Genomic DNA, 10,828 nt, shown 5'->3' on the forward strand with positions numbered 1-10,828 from the left:
GAATTATACTATTGGAAGGCAAAATCCAAAAACTCAATCAGTGAACTTCTCAAACCTATTGAGTGAGAGTATCAAAAAATGTAACACAAAAATTCAAATCACTGAAACTCTCAGCAAAAATATTAAATATCATAATATGGAGATTCAAATCAACACTGAAATTCTCATAACCCATTCTAGCTTGGTTACATTGATCACTTGGAGATTTAGGGCTATAAACTGAGAAGAGAACAATACCTGAGATGTTTTTGCTCACATGAATTCAGTAAATGCAGAATTTTGTGAAATTGAAAAAATTCTGGAAGATATAAAGAAAGACCTTCCACATAGTTAGTCTGAGTGTATGTGATTATACCTCAAGTGAGTTCAGTATGCAGTAGTTTGTCAACAAACAACAGAGCAAAGTTGTTGAGGCATGGAGTTCAGCAGAAAAAATTAGGACAGTTGAAATGATTCATTCTCTCTAGGAAACATTTAAGCTTGCAGCTGAAAGCCCTAAGTGACTCCTGCACACACCTGATAAGATGGGCGAAGACAGAAGAGAAGAAGGAAGAGGATAGGCATATAGTATTACCGATATCGGTAACCATCACAGAGATACTGAGCTAGATAGAACATAAATATGGGATCAGCAGGGAAGAACTGTATATGCTAGGTACGTAACCTGTAAGTTTAACCAAGCATGCGATACAGGTTGGGACTAGAGAATTAAAGAACAACTGGTTTAAAGGATCTAATATTCTTAAAAACTTGGAGCCCCAACAAGTATTTTCTAAGAGAGGTATAAATTTATGCTGAACAGAGGTGTAGGAATTCTCCTCTCAGCCTGCCTGCCTCTGTCTCCACCTCAGCCATTAAAACAGCTCAAACTGCTGCAACAGGAACTCAAGAGTGCATGTGTACTGAAGCACTGTGGTTGAAGCAGACCAGCTCGGGTTTCCACTAGTCTGGCAAGCATCACAGGACCTGTTCAGCCTGCTGCACCTGATAACAGGTTACACTATCAGTCCAACATGACTGCAGAACAGCCAGGTGTATGTTTTCATGGGTAGTTTCACTGCATCTCATTTATCATAACGGCAGCAGCAGCAAAATGAATAAACCAAACTTAAAGGGGATTGAGGAGAAATTAAGAATTGGAGAATATAAACCAGTCATGAAACAGAACAAGTCCCGCAGGGGAAAAGTTGTCACATCTTAATGCCACAGCTTCAGATAAAGTGGTAGGTCTTTCACAATGTAAATTTTGTAAACAGTTACTAAACACTCATTCAGGAAGCTCAAGTATGTTACGACGTGTTTGTAAATTTGACCAATGACGTGTTTGTAAATTTGACCAGCAATTTCTTAAAGCCATAAATATTTTGAAAGAAGACAAAGACTTTGTGACTTACAAGTGTGTGGAAATCTGTGCTAAAGACTTGAGACCCTTTGGCAGTATATAGTCTTTCTGAATTATGGCAGACATTGACTGCAAATGAAAAAAGTATGAGTCAGTGAATATCAAAAACCATATTCTGGTGGTATGCAACACAGTGCAAAGAAACCTAAGTATGAAAGAAGATCTTCTTTCAAACATGTACTTTTTAAATTAACATAATGTAAAGGATGAGCCAATTGGTAGGGAAATTTTAATTTATTTTCTTAGCTCCCAGAGGTAACTTCATTTTTCCATTACGGCCAAGCCTCGGCCGGCAGAGTCGGCTGCCTGTAAATTCTTTTGACACACGGTCTAGTAACAGGAAGTCAGCAGTAAGGAAGGGCACCTTGACCACGCACCTCTCTCGTGTGCTGACGAGGGTCTGGATGCCGCCACTGCCCACTGTCACCCGCCACTCCATCACACCATCGCCGCCAGGTGCGCCGACTCCACTACTATGTAAGTCGCCGCCATGCTTTCCACATTAACTTCATCGATCGTCCGCCGCTGTATTAGGAAACTTTGTTGCCACCCCTTTTTGTAACAATTATTATTATTTTATATTTATTATTATTTTTTTTTCACTCGCATATTTAAATTTGTAAACATGGCGATGGGAACACGAGTGATGGAACGAGACACTCCCGCAGAGGCACCAACCTCGCAAGACCCACTTGAAGCCACAAATGCACCAGTTGTTCCCACAAAATCAGGAGCTACTTGAACAAAACTGCGTCTTGAAACAGACGCTGGAAACTAGTGTGCGAACTTCCGTACCTGTGGCTAGCTCCACCCCTGTAACAAATGCTCAAACAGTGCCAACACTAATTCTGTCTCTAATGCAAATGTCACAATTGCTACTAACATGGCGACTGTAAGCAATTTTCCTTTTCTGGGAATTCCATGAAAATGTGGTTATGTTCCTAGAGAATATTCACGATGTGGGTCGCACGTATGCCTGGCCGAATGATCTATTGGTCAGTGGTGCCAGACTGTAAGCAATACCAATAATGTTCGCCCCACAAAGTCACTATTTTCTCACTAAATCTGCGGCCGCTGCCGCTAGGCCCAACGTGACATGTAATCAGCTGGAAAATTCCTGAGTGAAGTAAGGCAATTAATTGATGGAAAACACCGTCGTTACTATACATTTATTTATGTTGTGCATGTTAGTTATAAGTACACATAAGAATTGGCAACCATTGGTAATTGATGATGTCACATGTTAATGGAAGTGATTGAAGTTTTGTAATAATTTTGTCTTGTGTCATTTAACGTCTCCAGTAATGTTATCGTAGCAGTCGAGAATTAAAAACACAAATATTCTTTGATCATGGAATTAAGGGGGAAGTTGTCCTTGTCAAAAGAACACGCAGGAATCAGTTAATCTTGTATATGTTCAATGGATTCACGCTTCACCTGTTGATTTAGAGAATAGTGAACTGACACAGTTGATGAAACTTTGCCATAAAAACATAATAGGAACACGCCTTTGTAACTTCCAGTAAATCAGTGACTACATGCTGCCATCTACCTGCCATTTGAAATACGCCCCATTACATGTATGTTTTGCTAAATGATCACACAACGATAGTAACAAGAATATGATCACACAACGATAATAACAAGAATGGGTAGGTCCAAGTTAAACAACAAATATGTTACTCTAAAAGTGAAGGAATCTTCCTTAAGTGGTATTTTAATGTTATCATAAGACAATGATGGAGAATCAACAAGGTTAGTTTTTATGATAATATATGTTACTGCATATTAAATGCCAAGGAGGAAGTCACTCGGTTAACACCAGTCAATGCAGTTTGTTTACATACAGCAAGCCCTGCTCCCCACCGCTTACCGACGCCGCGCCCCCCACTCCCCACTCCTCTCCCCTCTCCGCACACGTCTTCTCGCTGAGTAGATGTAGATGGGGATGAGTGAGCGGCCATTACAGTTCCCCTTCCCCCGGCCACCACCTCTGCTGTTGGCGTGGGCAACAACTGCACCTTTCCCCTCGCCCCTCCTCAACGACACCCCCACCACCTGCCCCCCCCCCGCGCCATGCAGGCCTCGTCCCTCAGTCACGCTGAAGTAAGCTACCCAGCTGTGTTCCCGTACCTGCGATCTTACGGTTGCAACGTAACTTGTAAATCCAGGAAGATAGTTATGAAAATCTATTCGTGTCGTTTATTTTAATTTTCAGTAAATAACAAAATCAAGGGAGAAAAGAAGTTTTTCCTTGAAAACATTGCCTATACCGCCCAGAAGTAGGAGGCATTGGAATTTCAAACTGGTCTCCAGCTGTGTTGTATTACCACTCTCGCGGTTAATAAACAGGTCTATATGGCGTCAAGGAAGCCAGCCCTTGCCGTGATATTTATTCTGTAAGTGACCACTGTGTGGGAACCACGTCAGCAAAAGGAACAAATTTGAGATGCCATCGTACCATAAAGTAAAGACCAGTAAAAACCAAGTTAATGTTAATTCAGGGTAACAACCCTAACATTAGTGTCTAGTTCAGAAGTTATTAGCCACTAGTTTCGAGTAAGTGACCTCTGAGAGACCAAAATCGTCCTCACAATTCATACAGAAGTATAAAAATTCATAAATTAGGTACATTTCAGAAGAACAGAGTATTTAAGTGAATAAATGCATCATGATAGTTTTGAGAACTTTAACGAGTGAGTTATCTGAGTTCCTTGAAAACATCTTCCATGCATAACTGTCGTGAGCAACATGAGCTAACTCTGGAAAGAAATTTTGTGACCATACTGAGGAACGAAACTCCACACATAGCAAGAGGACAGACCCAGCGTCAACGCCATTTCTGCCGCTGAGCCAGTTGAAACCGGATGCAGCCGTACTGTCAGCTGTAGTGTAAGCAACTTACAATGTCACGAGGGCGACGCCTGTCGCACCTTAGCACCTCCAGCTGCACTGAATCTCAACACAGAATTCTTAACCATTATATGATGAATACTTTGACAAACTTTACACCCATTTGCAGTACTAAGAAAATTACTTTCCTCCCTATACACTTTACACATGACAATTGGACTCTTAATTTTATTAAAAATAAAAGCGCCGACAGGTAAGTCATATCGACGTCTTCGAGGTGCAACTAGCTTCGTCGAGCCACCAATAATGATTATATGGAAGCAGGTAGGTGAGAGAATTAACAAAATGAACAACAATCATACCCTTGAACGATTGACTGGGAGACTGATAATCACCAATATTTGCAAATACAAATCAACACAGGAAACAGCATATCACATGTTTAATAATTATTGGTCTTTTCATTAAAGGAGACATAAAACCACTTTTCATCAGAATCTTATTAAAGGAAGTATTAACGTGACATTACACTATTCCACACCATTATACATAATATTACCATGACTTAACGACAGTTTTAATGTAGCTAGAAGAACCAAAGACTATCAATTGGTATGGAAATATAAACAAGAGCATAAGGGAATAACAGAGAATACTTACACTTATTATGCTATGAAATGCAACTGGAGGAAAAGGGAATTTTGTGTAAAGGAAATTAAATTTTGTACTTTTGTTTCTGTTGCGGTTTTGCCACCGCTTGCATCACTGACAAGTTGCCAATTACTTATGTCTAATTACTTGTGTCCAATTACTTAGGTCCATGTATCATTTTATTATTGTTAATTTTGAATATAGTTTTATTACCAAGCAGTTAGAGAATTGTACTAAAGTTTCGCCAGCACCAGTCATTTAGTATTTGTATCAACTTAGTGTTTCCATGTGTTACTAGAATGATGAGGATAATTATTTTTGTGGGATTTCAAGTACACTAGAATAAGTTCCCGAGTATTGCCAATTATTTAAGTATTTAGTAGTAATGATGCCTTAGGTAATAAATTATTTTGGAAGAGTAATTTAAGATGTAACCATGTTTTATTTCATTTGTATTTGAATGTTTATCTGGAGGGACATACCACATGCCTACCCCCATGATAGGAACTTAAAACAAAGTGAATCATGCTCACAGATTGAGCAAGCTTTGGCCATATACCTATTCTGTTGGATGAAGAAGAGAACCACACCCGCAGGGGCACATACCTTACGTGACACGACTGGCGCCTGTGTGGACCCATAGCTGTCTAAATATGTTCCTTCACATTTAAGTTTCGCAGCCTAGACTATCCTAACCACTTTCATCTGCCAACTTTCAACAGAACAGCGCCTTTTGGAGTTTATTATCCAGGCGTATTCTAACACAAAACTACCCAGCCCATGTGTACTAACACAGTTAGACTTTAATCTTTCATGTTGAAGAAGAGTTCACGAGAATAGTGTTCTGTGCTCTCTGACAACAGCTGATCAGGCATCATCAGACATGAACCGCGTCTAGCCTGCAGCTAAACCGCCAGTAAGCGGAAATCACCGTTCAAAACCTTGAGCCTTCTTTGAAACTGTTTTTGTGTTGCATTTTCCGAGGGAATGCCGACTACTGAAGTAGTAACATTTAACTGTACGACATGTCTCAGGACACTGCGATATACCCAAGGATAGACAGAGTTTTTAGCAATGTGCAGCCATGTAATATGATATTAGTGTACTTCATTTTTATATTTTCATGTTTATGTAACAATTATGTTTAGGCTAAAATGGATTTCATAGAACTTTTGTTACGGGATGACATAATGTTAAAAACTTTAATTACTTAGTCTTGCAGAATTCTAATTGTTTACCCTTCAATGGTCAGATAATAGGGAGTGTTGGGGTAAATTTTCGGGGACTGGGAAGGTGAAGCTGTGACAAGTCCATTCTGCAGGGAATGCTGAACACACTTCTCCCTCCAGCACCACAGTGAAGTACTGGAACAGTAGGGGATCTTGGGGTGGGGGTTTCGTGTCTTTGGGGTCTGTCATCTTTTGTTCTTCAACGTCAACACTCCGAATCTTCTATTTCATTTCTTACTTCTCGTCAGAGTACCAAGCTATCCTTCCCTCTGTCCACATGCATACGTCTCTATTGCTGAGACCCTTCCCATTTACCGTGTCACCTTTCTGAAGTGACTACAGCCTATTATATAGGAGGATCCGGGTTACAAACTAGCATATCTGCGCTATTGAAAATATTGAATTTATTTGAATATGTTTATGCATAACACCTAACTACATAATTGTTGTGGCATATCTGTCACTTATGAACCAATTTACTAATGCATAATGTGATTTTAAACAGAACCCACTGTAACAACACATCTAGTGTGATGTCACACATAATCCAACTTCTTCCACGTGCCGCTCTGACGTAGCGCCATAATTATTGTTTTGTTGGTCACCATTGAATAAACCATATCAATTACGCACATCTATTCCCATTTATTCAGTAATGCATATCCCTTTTTGTGACATTTATATTCATCACTACCCATTCTGAATCCCATAAATCTTTACTCCAATCCAGAAGTTTTTGTGCAGCGTTGTGTTGTGTTCCTCGCACAGCACAGTACGTGTGCTTCCCATTTGATGCTCAGCATCGCTTCTCAGCTGCCACGCTGGCCTTGGAAATCATCAGCCATGTGCCATTCTGACGTAGCGCAAGATTCGGCCTTGTAGCCAGCTGTCGTGGCTGACACAACGTAGCCTTGTAGTCAGCTGCCGCACTCCCACCTGCCTTATTAATGCTACCACAGCATTACACACTTGCCTTATTTTGTTACAACCGTTCTTATTGTGATATTATTCTGCTGCTAATAACCTTTCATGCCACTGTGGCTTATTCACCTAATATTCACATGTTTTTCATACCTGGAAGCTTGTTCATGATTTCCTTGTCCTTGCTGGTTTTGTCTAATGTATCAAATGATCACCTCCTATTGTCAATTTATGACCTGCTAAAACATGAAAAAGGACAAATTTCTTACGTTCGCCTGTTTGCACACTTAAATGAATGGCAAACAGCCACTAAACTATATACAACCATTATACCCAGTGCCACGGTAACCCCAGTCACTGTTATTCTTATTATTGTACTGATATGAACCTAAAGAGAAAAAAGGGGGAGAGAGAGAAAACAAGAACCTATCAGTCATGTGCCCTCTCTTAGTTTTAAGAGTGTAATTGTGATATCAACTGATGTGGAAAAACTAGTATAGCATAGTGAAGTGTTACCTTAGTGATAACTCCCTTTCTAAATGTGAGCAAACATATGAATCTCCCCTCATACCCCCCTGCACTGAGTTCCAGTGAGCAGTTTTGGCCACAACCATGCCCCCCTTCTCGCCGGCAGCTTGCGCACTTCCCCCTGAGGACAACACAACGCAACACTGCCTCGCGCCACTCGCCGCTGCAGTGACTCACCAGTGGGATATGTATCTCTGAATCTCATTTAAAAGGGAAAAACAAAAACATTTTTTCGCATAAATGCTACATACAAACTATTAGTATTGTTCAACGCATTTCTCACGTGTGACATCAGTGGTGAACTCTGTGTATCTTTGAATATGCTTGAAGACACATGTTTAGATCCGTTGATTCACACTCGGAGACACTTGTTTCAGGTTGACGCTAAAGTGATGCTTTGTAATGTTTATTTACTTTAGAATATTCATACCCTGTTCTTTGCGTTTTTGTTACACTTGAATTTTGTTTTGATGTTTTTTAATACTTGTTCTTGTTTTTGAAAACATATAATATTGTTGAAGTACGTAAGTCCCTTTGCGACCCCTAGGAGGTCTTTAGAGTCTCTACTCCCTCCCATAGGTTAAGACCCCTGCCATCTTCTGTGAGGGCCTTTCATAATCAAGTAATGTGTACTATGTTTTGCAAACTAAAATTGTTTACATTTAAATAATAATTACATTGAGCGAATTCAATTACAGTCTCCGCTCCCACGGAAGGGGGAGGAGTATAAAGGATGAGCCATTTGGTAGGGAAATTTTAATTTATTTTATTAGCTCCCAGAGGTAACTTCATTTTTCTATTACGGCCAAGCCTCGGCCAGCAGAGTCGGCTCCCTGCAATTTCTTTCATCCCACGGTCTAGTAACAGGAAGTCAGCACTGAGGAAGGGCACCTTGACCACGCCTCTCTCGTGTGTTGACGAGGGTACGCTATGCGGAGCATAGCAGGCGTTGCTCTCCATTGCCACCCCCGCGGGTTTCTCTGTCCTGACCAATCAGGGCGGAGGAAGCCACGTGGTTTGTTGAAGATGTCCGTCGCCAGGCCCGCTCTATCGGACATGCGCCGTGTAGCAGTGAACATCTCCTGCTTCTCCCGGTGCTGCGGCACCGGGGACTTAGTTTTCACAGCCAACATGCCGCTCGGACTGTCTCGATTGGCTGACGCCAACTTTCGTTAGCTTCGCGAACTATGTTTCGCCAAACTCTACACTCGCTCACCCTCACCTCCCTAGGCCGGTCCATGTGACCCCTTTATAACATGCTTTCGCCAATAAATGGCCTTTATCTAAAAATTATCCTATTCATTCCATAATGTCCACCGCCTTCCCTTATGCCCATCCTGTACAATAATATGAAAGACAAACTTTGTGTTTGCTGAAATGCATTTGGGGAATTAAAAATGGCTACTTAATATGAATTCAGAGAAACCGCAATACGCATCCAGAAAAAAGTTATTAAATTTGTGTAACTGGAGTCATATGTGGCTGGATCACACTAAGGTTACAGAAACTAGACTTCCAAACCTTACTTTAGTTAGCATTGCAGTAAAATAGACATCTTCAGGTTCTTAGGTTCAAAGTATCTCGACTTTCAGATGTGGTTCTCATTACTACAGAAAACATGTATTAGAGATGACCTGATGATGGTTCAAATTGAGAATATCCAGTACTAGTCAGAAGAGGGTGAAGTTGCAGAGAAAACTGTGCATATCGAAATAAATAAATAAATAATCCTGAAATATGTCAAAAAGGAAAAAAGAACAAATAAAATCCACCATTTTCTGATCTACATTGACATAAAATTAATATATATTTCATTGAGCCTCGTCTTGTGATACTTAGGTAAAAACAGACTTTCCATCAGCTTTCAAACCCCACTCATACACTACAATGAATGCATATTGAATAAACTGCTACATAGTGTACCACAGCGGAAAAACTGGCAGGCAAGCAAGACTTCTGCAGCCTGCTGGGGTTGGGCACAGCTTGGCTCAGTTGGGAGTAGAGGGCCTGCTGATAAGGTGCAGCAACTTGCCTGCGTGGCTAACGCACAAGCTTGGTCAGATTAACAGTGAAATGTGTACACCTCTGATGCTGAAATATTAAGTATGACTAACGTACTTAGGAAGAATACCCCCAGATGAATGAATTACTTTTAGATTAGATTAGATTTGCTTTCATTCAAATTGATCCATAGTGAGGAGGTCCTCCAGGATGTAGAACATGTCAGAAAAGGAATAATACATGACAAATATTTACAACTCAAACAAATAAGCTATGTACCATTCCACAGGTCCCAAGTGGAATGATCGTAATTCTTTTTTAATGAACACTGTATGAAAGAATCATTTTACAAACACTAATGCACTGAATTTATAATAAAAAAGTTATTTTTTACTTAGAAAGTAATAAACATGTAATATAACTACTATAACACTTATTTACAATGAACACATTACTGCACTGAAATGGTGCAGAAGTTAGATTGTACATACACACACACACACAAACCAGTTGCTTCTACTGGGAAATTCATCAATGGAGTAGGAGTTGGCAACCAATAAATTCTTTAGGCTTCTCTTAAACTGAATTTCATTGGTTGTAAAGCTTTTTATGGTTGCTGGCAAGTTATTGAAAATGTGTGTTCCTGAATAATGCACACTTAAATCCTTGTGAAGATTATTCTTATTTCCAGTATTGATTCCATGAATTGAACTGTTGGTTTGAAAAAGTTATATATTTTTAATGACAAATTTCATTAAGGAATATATAAAATTTGTGCCGGAAACAAAAAGGCAGTACACAGAGTGGCATCATCCTGATTCACCACTAAAGAAGAAATTCAAGACAACCCCCTCTGCCGGTAAAGTCATAGTGACAGTCTTCTGGGATTGTGATGGCGTCATTCTCTTGGATGTAATGCCAAGAGGGTCAGCCATCAATTCAGAGGCATATGTGAAGACTCTGAATAAACTCAAGAATCGTTTCTGACATGTTCAATCAGACAAGAATCCAGCAGAAATCTTGCTCCAACATGCTAATGCACACCCACACACACGTATGAGAACCCGGGAACACATCGCCAGTTTGGACTGGACATCATTGCCTCATCCACCCTACAGGCCAGACCTGGCACCCTCGGACTTCCATCTCTTTGGGCCGCTTAAAGATTCTCTACGCCAAAAACACTTTGAAGATGAAGAGAGTGTCAGCCATACAGTGAAAATATGGCTATGCCTACAGGACA

Source organism: Schistocerca piceifrons, chromosome X, assembly GCF_021461385.2.
Source record: "Schistocerca piceifrons isolate TAMUIC-IGC-003096 chromosome X, iqSchPice1.1, whole genome shotgun sequence".
NCBI lineage: Eukaryota > Metazoa > Arthropoda > Insecta > Orthoptera > Acrididae > Schistocerca > Schistocerca piceifrons.